The sequence below is a fragment of the Theobroma cacao genome, chromosome 4 (genome assembly GCF_053813885.1).
Source record: "Theobroma cacao isolate CCN51 chromosome 4, ASM5381388v1, whole genome shotgun sequence".
NCBI classification, from domain to species: domain Eukaryota; kingdom Viridiplantae; phylum Streptophyta; class Magnoliopsida; order Malvales; family Malvaceae; genus Theobroma; species Theobroma cacao.
The window spans coordinates 30,075,032-30,086,808 of record NC_142642.1 but is presented as its reverse complement, the minus strand read 5'-3'; the positions used below and the strand labels follow the sequence as shown (position 1 = coordinate 30,086,808).

General features: G+C 29.1%; 1 long non-coding RNA gene across 1 annotated transcript; it reads left to right on the top strand.

The window, feature by feature from the left end:
• The first annotated feature begins 7,344 nt into the window (after positions 1-7,344).
• On the top strand, positions 7,345-9,269 carry LOC148763256 (uncharacterized). Its single transcript, XR_016025985.1, has 3 exons — positions 7,345-7,454; positions 8,104-8,187; positions 9,056-9,269. It is a non-coding gene; the product is annotated as an uncharacterized LOC148763256 (long non-coding RNA).
• Positions 9,270-11,777: the final 2,508 nt, after the last annotated feature.

Here is an 11,777-nt window from a genome sequence, read left to right as displayed (position 1 = left end):
TCTTTCCTGCACTTTCAAGACACCAAGCGATGGTTTTGATGTGCTTGGGTGGATGGCTATTTGGAGAATTTGATTTTTAGGTATTTTGGATAAAACTAAAATGGTAAAAATAATCACAGATGCTTGAAATAGCTTTTAATTGGATCAATTCGGGACCTAGACACTAATAAACTCAAAAATTTAAAATTTATAAATCTAAATTTTCAAAGGAAATTTCTTTCGATTTTTAGTCGAAATAGGTAGTTTAGACAAGAAAATTTATGTTTTGATTTATGAAAACATGTTAGAAACACTTTAAGTGGTGCCAAATTGTCAAAAAAACAAAAAGAAATTAAGAAAGTTGAGAAGATTTGAAGTTTTGATTCGTAAGTAACAACAACATTTTAGGTGTTAAAGTGTAACAAAATATTTTTGAATATGGCGTGTAACAACAATATTGTTTCAACATGGTGTGTAACAATAATATTTTTTTTTCAATATGGCATGCAACAACCTAATCATGACATGTCACATGTTTTGTGCATGGCGTGTAACAACCTAATCATGGCGTGTCACATGTTTTTGTACATGGCATGTAACAACCTAACCATGGCGTGTCACATGTTTTTGTATATGGCGTGTAACAACCTAACCATAACATGTCACATGTTTTTGTACATGACATGTAACAACCTAACTATGACGTGTAACATGTTTTTATACATGGCGTGTAACAACCTAACTATGGCGTGTCACATGTTTTTGTATATGGCGTGTAACATGTTTTTGTACATGGCGTGTAACATATTTTTGTACATGGCGTGTAACATCATAACGTGTAATTTCATTAAGGGTAATTTTGTCTAACTTGGCTAAATATAATTAAAATTATAAAAAAGGTTATTTTTGAAAACATCTTATCTATAAGGGTTATTTTTAAAAATGCTCCCAGATTTTATTGGCACTTTAAAATCGATGACCAATATTGCAAAGGTTTGCTTGCATAACAAAACTTATGACATTAAAAAAGCATGACCTTTACATTGAGGATCTCAAGTTAAAAAAAAGTCATGAACGAATTTGATCCTATGGGTGAATAAATGTTTACATCAAATCCCATACTTTGTATTTTTATATAAAGTGGCCATAGCTTAAAAGTTGTTTTATATGCTAATAAAGCTGAAGACATAAATGAAGACCAACTTCTTGATGAAGTTATCAGCCCTATTATTGTTTTGGCCCCAACAACAATGAAGAAATACATGAGTAAGAATATTATTTACTATTAGTTATATTATTCTGTATTTGTCATGTTTTTTTATAATTGTTTACTACTCTTGCAGACACCCTTGACCCTACATCATATATATTGATCTAGATATACTTGAAACTGCAACATTTATACAGAGATAATATCAATATTATAACTATAAATGGCATTTCAAATATAAAATATCAACTCACAAATCTTTTAACTCATAGATATCAAGAAAAATCATTTAGTGTGCAAATCATAAATATGAAAATTGACTCACATCCACAAATTGGAAACAATAACAACATTGAGGAATCAACCACTGCAGCCATTAATGTGGCTGGCCCAACCAAAACCCAGGTAAAAGCAAACTTAAACAAACGATTTTCGAAACACAATGTTAAACACAAACATATTGAAAATAAACGTATATTGTAGAACATCAAATACAAGATATATGCAACAATTACTGATATTGATTGCAACAATAGATGGTTTTACAATTATGCAATGCATGTGGGTTGGCCTTACAATTCTATGCTGGAAAGTACTGGTGCACTCAACATGATGAAAAGACACTGCTGCCAACGTAAGTAAATCATGAAACTCTTATATTCTTAACATTTTGGTCATTTCTTTTATTCTAGAATATGGATGTTTATGATCGAATATTTTTTTTCTCACATTTTGAAAATCACTGCTAAATCCACTCCAATCTTCTTCATGTAGTCAAAATCTTCATTTCTATCTTCTTAATAATGAATTAAAACAAACAAATATACATGAACACAAGTTTATGTGTTTGTATATTAATTTTATAAACATGTTTATAATTCATTATGTTAATATTTGAAATATTTTAAAATTATTATTATACAATACATGTATTGTTGGTATAAATACCTTTTGAGTTCATTACCAACTCCTTATCTACATCTGTAAAAAACTAAAATTTAATTTTGCAGATATTCCATACAACTGATTATGCAAGATAGCACTGGACAAATGGGATTGGTAGTGTTCAGTAAAGTGGTAGAGAAGTTAGTTGGAGCGAGTATCACAAAACTTGCAACACTCAATACTATCCATTGCATGACATTTTTTGAACTTGTCAAGGCTTTGATCAACTAAACAAGGACATTCGTAGTAGGTTTGATGTTAAAGGTAATGAAAAAAAGAATTTCAAATTACAAACTGTTCGATTGTGATGTGATGGCAAACCAAGAACTTGTCACTCCAACTTCTACAAGCATTATTGTATCCTCAACACTTTCATTAACAATTGAACAACTAGAGGAGCAGTTCCTACCATCACCAATTAGCACACAAGTGGCCAAAGATCTTTTCCCAAAAAACATTCCTCAAAAAGTATTACCATCAGCCAGGGACAAGAATCACCCTAGAAAAAAAAAATACAAAACTAGGTTAGGATTACAATACAATAAACTTCATTTTACATATTTGCTCTTCATCTGATTGTTATTAGGTTATTTTCTCCTTCTTTCATATAGTTTGAATTGCAAGCATGAGATGAAAATGATGCATTTTGAAATATATCTATCTTCATTTGAATGTTCAACATTTTCAAAATTAACACACATTATAGCACTTTTGATGAAAGATTTATAGCTAACATATCAACACTGAAGTTTTAAATAAATTAGATTCTTTTGCACATTTTGAGAGCTGTAAAGAAATAAAAGGTCTTTTTTATGGATGATGAAATTTTGTTATTGATGGATGTTAAAGTTTGCCTTTTTTAATTGTTTGTACATACACTTTATCAATGCTTGATGTAAGTTGTGTATTACTCATAGAATTTTAATGTTTTTTGCTTTCGTTCATGAGTTGTTGAGATAAAAATTTCAAACAATATATGATACTCTTTAATTGCTCTGCCATTGTTTGCAAACAGGGCACACATCGAACCAAAACCTTGATGGAAGTGCAATGTTATTGAGACTTTTTGTTTATCTATAGCTAATATAAAATCTTAACATCTAATTGCCAACTACGTATTAAGATGCCTCATTCTTTTGTTCGAGGTGGCATGCAATATTACACACTATAATTATATCTTTTTTGTATATGCTTCGAATGCTGGTTGAATATCAAAACATTACTTTACCCAACTACATATAGTTTGTAACAACAACAATGACATCTTTTGTGAAACTTCGCAAAAGCCTTATTCTGATTTCCACTTATGGACACTATCTTTTGTACTTAACCTAACGATAATGGTAAAAAATTATAATTTGTCGTAATATTGCTTTTACGTTTTGTGATGATATCTATATATTTATGCATTATATTATGACCCTATGTTATAATATTCAAGGACTTTCTACTACTGACTATAACATTATATATAGATAATTTTTAGTACTTAGACTTGCTTTAGTCTTGACCTAAAAAAATTTAATAAAATGAAAAATATGATAAACACAACTATTACAACATATATTATTATATCCGTGTGCAACGCACGGTTACATTTCTAGTAATCATTAAAAGTATGAGCAAATCATGTCCCCTGTACACAAAAGTTTCTTGTAGCAGCAAGGAAAAAACACAAATTCTAGAAACAATAAACTCTAGAGCATACCATATCAACTATTCCAAGAGAAAGTCAAGATCATGAACCATTTACAGAACATGACTTCAATGTTATTTGTTTCTTCTTGAAAGTAATGTTTCTTTGGACCTCCTTTAACTTTTTTCAGTGAATTAAGAAGCTTTGATATAGTGTTCTTGTATTGTAAGAGAAAATAATGTAGTATGATTGTTGCTTTGAATACATCTTTGCACAAGACAAACTCCAGTATAGACTATCGTATTCAATCTCATATTTTTTGTCATTTTCCATGACATTCTTAATAATTTGCTCATTACGAATAATGATAATTCGTAATTTAGTAATTAGGTAGTATTTGTATAATCACAATACACAATACATGTATTAATGTTAAATTAAATTTTTATTAATTAATGTATAAATTATTAATTTATCTTTTATTTTATGGAGATTTTACTGTAAATATTGAAATAAGTAATAACTATACTTTTTTCCTACTAAATTTGCATATTTTATGTGACTCTTAACAAAAATTAGTATTAATATAATAAAATTTATCAATTGTAACAATGTGTTTAAAAAATAAAATAATAAGTATTATATGTTTTAAAAGATGATATTATAAATATAATACTGAAAACGTCTTCCAATTAAATCATCTATACACCACTAGTTTCTTGTAGTATACTCCAATTAATTTAAAAAAATCAAATTAATTTAACATGTTTAAGCTTTGGAGAAATTAATATATTAACCACTAGAAATCAGTTAAATAATCAATAATATGATTAAACTATGACTTATAATTTACAAATTTATCATAAATTAATATGTTTCCAACTCAATGAAAAGTAAAATTTTTAATTCAATAAAAGTTTAGTTTGAGTAATTAAAATTCAATTTAATGAGAATAAAATATATTTAAAATAAATCTAACAGTGATAACAACACAAAAAACTTCACATTTATGAACATTTAAATATACAATGCTTATTATTTTAATATTTTCTTTCTTACTTACTTTTCATTATGTTAAATATTTATTATTATTTAAACTAATTATATATATATGATTGGATTGATTTTTCAAAAAATATTTGCATATTAAATTTACTTTCTTTCCTTTATCTAGAAAAAATGACATTAAAAAAAGAAAAAAGAATATTAAATTAAAGCGACTTTACATTTTCCTCCTTTTCTTTTTAATTTCCAAGAAAAAGCTTTTTTTGTCAAAAACTTAAAAATTTAAAAAAAAAAAGAGAAAAAAAAAACTATACCTTTATTTTTAAATTAAAAAGTAAAGAACAAAAAAAAAAACTAGTTAAGTTGGGAAGATCCATGTGACTGCCACGTGGCACTCGCATGGAGGTTTGTAACGCAACTTTGGTAAGTACAAAAAAGGAAAATCAAACTCCAAAGTAATACAACTAATTCTCTATGATTGCCACGTGTAAGCCAATGAGTATGTCAAATATATTAATTAAGAATTCAAATATTGTCCGAACATCAAGCTATTAGACATCTAATTTGCAAAAGAGGATTATGCACACCTCCCACGTAATAATATCAACTTAATTAATAAAATTCTATAAAAAACTTAATCAAAACAATAAAGTAACGCACAAAAATAAGTTCATATTAGTAATAGTCTACATAAATATTAAGAATGGAGCCAATATTTTAATTAATTATTTTTTTATTTTTGGCACATACTTGAAAAAATATGTTTATTTTCTTACAAAAAGTTATTCTCCCACATACCTTTCTGTCTCTCTCATGCACATAATGGATATGCACAAAATTGTAATAAAGATAATGTGTGCGTAAATAATGTAAACTTTAAAATACAAAGATTTTATGTCTTATTCTAACTACTTGGATAAGTATTGTTTTATTCTCTATCATTGATTCATTTTCCCAATCACAAAAATGGCAATGCTATATGAATTTAGAAAATGCAAGTAATAATGTTAACACACATTGATGGCATAACAAGTTATTTTTGCCAACTTTAAGGATACAAATTTTGATGCGTTTTCTTTGCTCGGTTCAATTTCTTTTTTTTCAAACCATTTAGTATTTAATGTTTTGTTATAAAAAAACTAATGGTTGCTACAAATAAGAAATGATTAAATAATTGTGATTTAATCAAATGCGGAAGGAGGGGCCCGCCCTCCCAAATTTTCAAAAGTTTATAATTTTATAATTTTATTTCTATTTTTTTAAAAAAAATTATAATTTTATCCTCAAATATTAAACTTCTTGTTTTCTCCCTCTCAAACATAAAATCTTGACTCCGTTATTGGATTTAATCATGTCAAAAATCTTTTCACACTTATATGACTTGTTTATTAAATAAATTATACAACAGGGGATGCACTATGAAATACCCCATACTTTGATATGGTGATAAATAAAGTTGATTGAATGTAAATTGAGGTCAATTAAAATGTTTAAAAGTGATAAAAGACGAAAGGAGTAGTTTAGGATAAAATGTTTCGCAAGTGAGAAAATAATAATAAAATAATAATAATTTTATCGGAGGAGAATTTATGAGATAAAAGGCGATTTGGAAGTCAAGTGAGGCATAATAAGGTATTTTTGGTACCAAGGAGACAAGATAAAATTTTTAAAATAAAATAATATTTTATTAATAAAATAATATTAAAATATTAATATTTAGCCGGATGTCGAAATCAATCAAGAAAGAGGATCATATGGTTGATCCAAGTGGGGGAGAAGATGACAAGCCCGACTCTACAGAAATATTTGTGTTGACATACATGTGGTGGATAGCATGTTTACATGCTAAGAGAGTCTTGAAAAATTTACAAAAGTCGGTATTGTACCTAGAGGTACAATAAAGTTGATTTAAGCCTCAAACTAGATCAAATAGAGAATTTACAATGAAATTAAGAATTTTAAAGTCCCAGAATGGGTTAATATGGTGATTCGGAGTTCGAGGATCAATTTGGAGTCAAACTGGAATTTTCGCTATCTAGGGGCAAAATGGTCATTTGCCACCTGGGGACAAAATGGAAATTTTTAGAAAAGATTTTTGGCCCCATTTCACTTATTGGAGTAAGATTTGAGGTTTAGAAGTGAAAAATTTTAATTTCGGTATAATTTGGAGTAAAAGGGTAAAATGGTAATTTTACCATTCGAAATCGAAAATTTAATTTTTTGAAAGGATTTTGATCAAATTTAATTATTTGGAGTGTGAAATGAGTATGAGGAGTGAAAATTATGCATTATGAAAAATTTTCAATTTTTGGGGTAAAAATGTAATTTTTGAAAAGTTCGGGGGCAAAAGTGTAATTTTGAAAAATTTGCTCCACCAAAACTTTGGAAAAATCTGAAAATTTCACTTAAGACTTGGATAAGTCAAAGGGAATGCATGGTGAAAAAAATAGGACAAGTGGATGGCTAGAAAAAAAAATGAATTAATAAACTATTTAAAATATGAATAAAATAATATTATTTCATTAAACAATAAAAAGGCATAAAAAAAATCAGCCCACCCATTCTTCTTCTTCAACATTCGGCCAAGCAAGAAAAAAGAGAGAGAAAGGAGAAAACAAAACCTTAGAGAGAGAAAATCAAAGAAAAAGTGTGAATTTTCAAGGAAATTAAGTGAAAAATGTGAGATTTTTTCTATTAAGCTTGAGTTTTCTTATTCCCAAGCATTTCTCTTTATTTTCCATGATTAAATTACATGTTTTCATGATGAATTCAATTCTGAAAAAATGGGTTAGGAGAGATAAAGTTGTTGGATTTATTTGATTTTAATTTATGTTAGTGTTTTTAGTTAGTTTAGCATATTTAGAAACAAAACAACAAGAAAAGAATTTATTTTCTCCCCCAACCATTAATGGCTGAATTTACCATGTAGTGAGTGAGGATGAGTTTGATTTTATTCTAGGAGAATTGGTTAAGGAATAATGAATTATGAGCCTAGAAAAATAATGGGAATTTTCGGAGCAAAAATACGAATTTTTACCCACTAGGGGTATTTTTGTAATTTGCTGTTGGGACTGATAATTTGCATCACACTGAGGGACATTAAGTTAATTTGGGTGTAATTGAGGTATAGAAACTGAAAAGAATTAAATTGGGGTTTAAACGAACCCGTTAGGAATTTAATCGGGTGATAAGACGAATTAGGCTAATACCGGATTTAGATAGTTACCAGTGCATTTTTGCATTCCATATCATGCATTGGTAGTCCAAATTAGTTTAATTTTGATTTAGTACCAACTTAGTGAAATTCTCGATTTTGTACTGTGTCAAGGTGGTGAGTCCTCCAATAAAGGCAAGGAAATTGCATCCGAGGACCAGTAGACAGAGTGCTTCGAAAGTCTGCATTCTAGACATTGTGAGTAAACTTATTATCGTCTTAATTATCTAGAGTAGTTTTATACAACTATGTGATTTTATGAAAAATGGGTTTAAATGGTAAATTGTTATGTTTTAAGGGAAATTGTGATTTTATAAAATGATTTTATAAATTTTCTGAAAAATCGAATATTGGTTTTGAAAATAGAGTAATTGGAGACTGCTAGTTTGTGTTGCAAATTTATGGTTCTGAATTGAATGGCTTATGACAATAAATGAGCATGAATGGCTAAACTGATTTTGGTGTTATAATTATTTATACTGTGTATTCAGCCTTGAAAGGCTAGGTTGTGATAAATTGCCATGACATGCTAGAATGAATTTTATTGATTGGTGGATTATATATTAATTATTTACTGCAGAGGGGGTTCCGTGGACCAGCCTATTATAGGGGCACGGTAAACTCCATTATATTATTACCTCGAACGGAGAGGCGCGTAGGGTATCTCCTGGGGTATAGCTTAGGGTTCACTTCACGCCAAACCACCACGTGAAGGGGAACTCAGCCAACGCCAAGGAACGACTGTATTTTTTTCAAACAAAAATATATTTTAAGTGTACACAAAATTTTAACAGTCTTGGCGGATTCGGTTAGATGCCCTGCGCAAGGTATCACCGAGTATGAGTTTTGGCACGAGCCAAAGTTTTAAGAAATTCATAAGCCAAGTTGATTTCTCGATTTTTATGGATTGATTTTATTTGGTTGAAATGAGTTGAAAGGTAATGAAATTACAGTATGATGATTTATTTTAATTGTCTCCATTTACTCGACTTTAGATAGTTTAGATGGTATCTGTTTACTCACTGGGATTTTATAATCTCACCACCCTCATTTTCTCACATTTCAGGCTCAGGGAATTCCATAGTTAGCTGATTTTGACAAAGACTTTCATTTGGACTCGAATCGGTAAAAGCTGTAGGTTTCCAGCTTCCGATGCATTTTGGATAGATGTGGGCCCACGTGTCACTGTAAAAGAAATTTTATGCTTTGGTTATTTGTTTTATAGTATATATGTATATAATTATCTTTTACGCTATAAGAATTATGTATCGATAGTTTTATGAAAATTATTTTACAAGAAAATAGTTTATTTTATTTAATATTTTTATTATATTCAAATGGTCAAATTTTCACTTCAAATGAACGTTTTAGATACTTAATTTTTTTTTAAATCATTAAATATATATTTTCGGCTTACCTACTACATTTTTAGCAAGTTTCGAGGTTTTCGACAAAAATGACAAAAATGCCCCTATGAGCAAAAAAAAATGTTATGTTATGATTTGGAAATGATTTGTAATTCTTCGTATTTTGATTATTTGATAACTATTGCTCACCGGGGAAGTGCGAAAGCTGATACGAGAGCCTTGCGAGGTTTCGATCGACATTCGGGGTGAAGAATGTTTGTTGAGGCTTCGCGACGGTTGTCACGGGCTCGATGGGGAGTTCCGGGTCGTGACACACTAATTTATTTAATTAAATATATCGCATCAAAAATTTGTTACAATAAAATGAGATAAAACCTATTTAAATACAATTGACACTTGCAATGATATGGATTAACTTATGGATATGCATGATATCCAAAAAGACCTTTAAACTATTTAAAAAAATTTAAATAAACTCTTATACTTTTATTACCTTCAAATAAATTTTTATATTTTTATTTTACTCCAAATAAATCATTGTATTTTTATTTTGAGTTAAATAAGTTCTTATAACTAATGATTAACTTAGTCAAAATACCATTTGTTATTCTATTATGCTTGAAGTTGATATAACATGCTAACATATCCTAATTGATGATGATGTGATATATTGATATTTCACAATTGATAATAACACGACATGTTAATTTGACATGATAATATGACTATGTGGCATTTTTCACTCCTAATATTAACGTCATGTCACTGTCATGTGTATATAAAATGACAAGTGACATTTTGACTAATATAAATAATCAATCATTTGTCATAAGGACTTATTTGACCAAAAATAAAAATATAAGGGCTTAATGGAACACAATAGAAGAATAAAAACTTATTTAAATTTTCTTGAATAATTTGAGAGTTTATTTGAGCATTATGTCAAAAAAAATTAAAAGGGTTATAATTCAGAAGACATGTTTATTAGTTGACTTATAAACCTAAGATCTATGTTGTTTTTACGTACTAATTTGTTTTCTTTCTTTTCACCAGCCAGTCAACAAAAATCTAGTTGACGTAATGAAGTGTCGATTTGGCACTCTGGGGAGTGCTAGATCAACACTTCCTGTAGATGGATATGGCGAGGGAATGCTAATTAGCATTTTTCGCAATCGACATGGTGCCACCATCGCCATTCGTTGAAAGACTTTAGAGAAAGAAATAGATAGAAGATGGGTAGAGAGAGAAAGAAAATGTGAAAATTGAAGAAACTCTATATTATGATTGTAAAACCCAACCCTATAAATACATGTCATGACATACATGCACTGAGTAGCATGTTATTATGCTAGGAAAGCACATAAGAAAAGACGAAACCCGATATCGTACCTAACGGTACACTTGAGTTGATTTAACCTCGAACTAGTTCAAATAGGAATTGTAGGATGAAATTTAATATTTTATAGTTCAGGAATGACTAAAAATGATTGTTCGAAGTTCGAGGGTTCATTTGGGGTAAAATTAGAAATTTTGATATTCAAGGGCAAAATCGTCATTTTGCCACCTAAGATAATAATTTGATCATGGAGTGAAATTTTTGACCAAGATTAACTATTTGGAGTATAATTTAATGATAGGAAGTGAAAAAGTTTAATTCTGGTGATTTTTGGAGTGTAGGGGCAAAATCGTAATTTTGCCACCCATGGACAAAATTTGAGATTTTGAGAGAATTTTGATCAAATTTGACAAATTGGAGAATGGTATGAGTATAAGGGATGAAAAATATGTCTATGGGCAATTTTTCAATTTTTGGGGCAAAAATGTAATTTTTGACTTTTACGGGGGCAAAAGTGTAAATTGTAAAAATTACTCCACCGAGACTTTGGATGAGTCTGAGAATTTTATCTAAGCTATGAATATATGAGACAAGTGTATGGTGAAAATTTGGAAACAAATGGATGAAATTTTAAAAATGGGCCAATGGGAAAGTGACACATGGCATTTTTTTAATGAAATAATATTATTTTAATGAAAAGTCAGCCATTTAAACCCAAATTTTGAGTGCTGGCCGGCCATAAGGAAGAAAAACAGAGGAAATAGAGAGGAAAGGAAGAAGAAAAGAAAAACCAAAGAGAAACAAGAAAATTCAAAGAGAAATTCGCGTTTTTCGACCGTTTACGCGTCTAACGGTAAGATTTTTCGATTTTAGCTTGATTCCTACCTTTCTTATGCCTTTATTTCCATTTAGCATGCTTGAGGAGAGAGATCAAAAAGTGATATCAAGGGCTGGACGAAATTCTAGGAGAGAGAAATTGAAATTTTTAGGTTTTGATTTTTAGTTAAATTGATAGTTTTAGTTAGTTAAATGTGTTTAGAAATTAAATTGGGCAAGAAATCAGTAAATTTTCACAATACCCACTC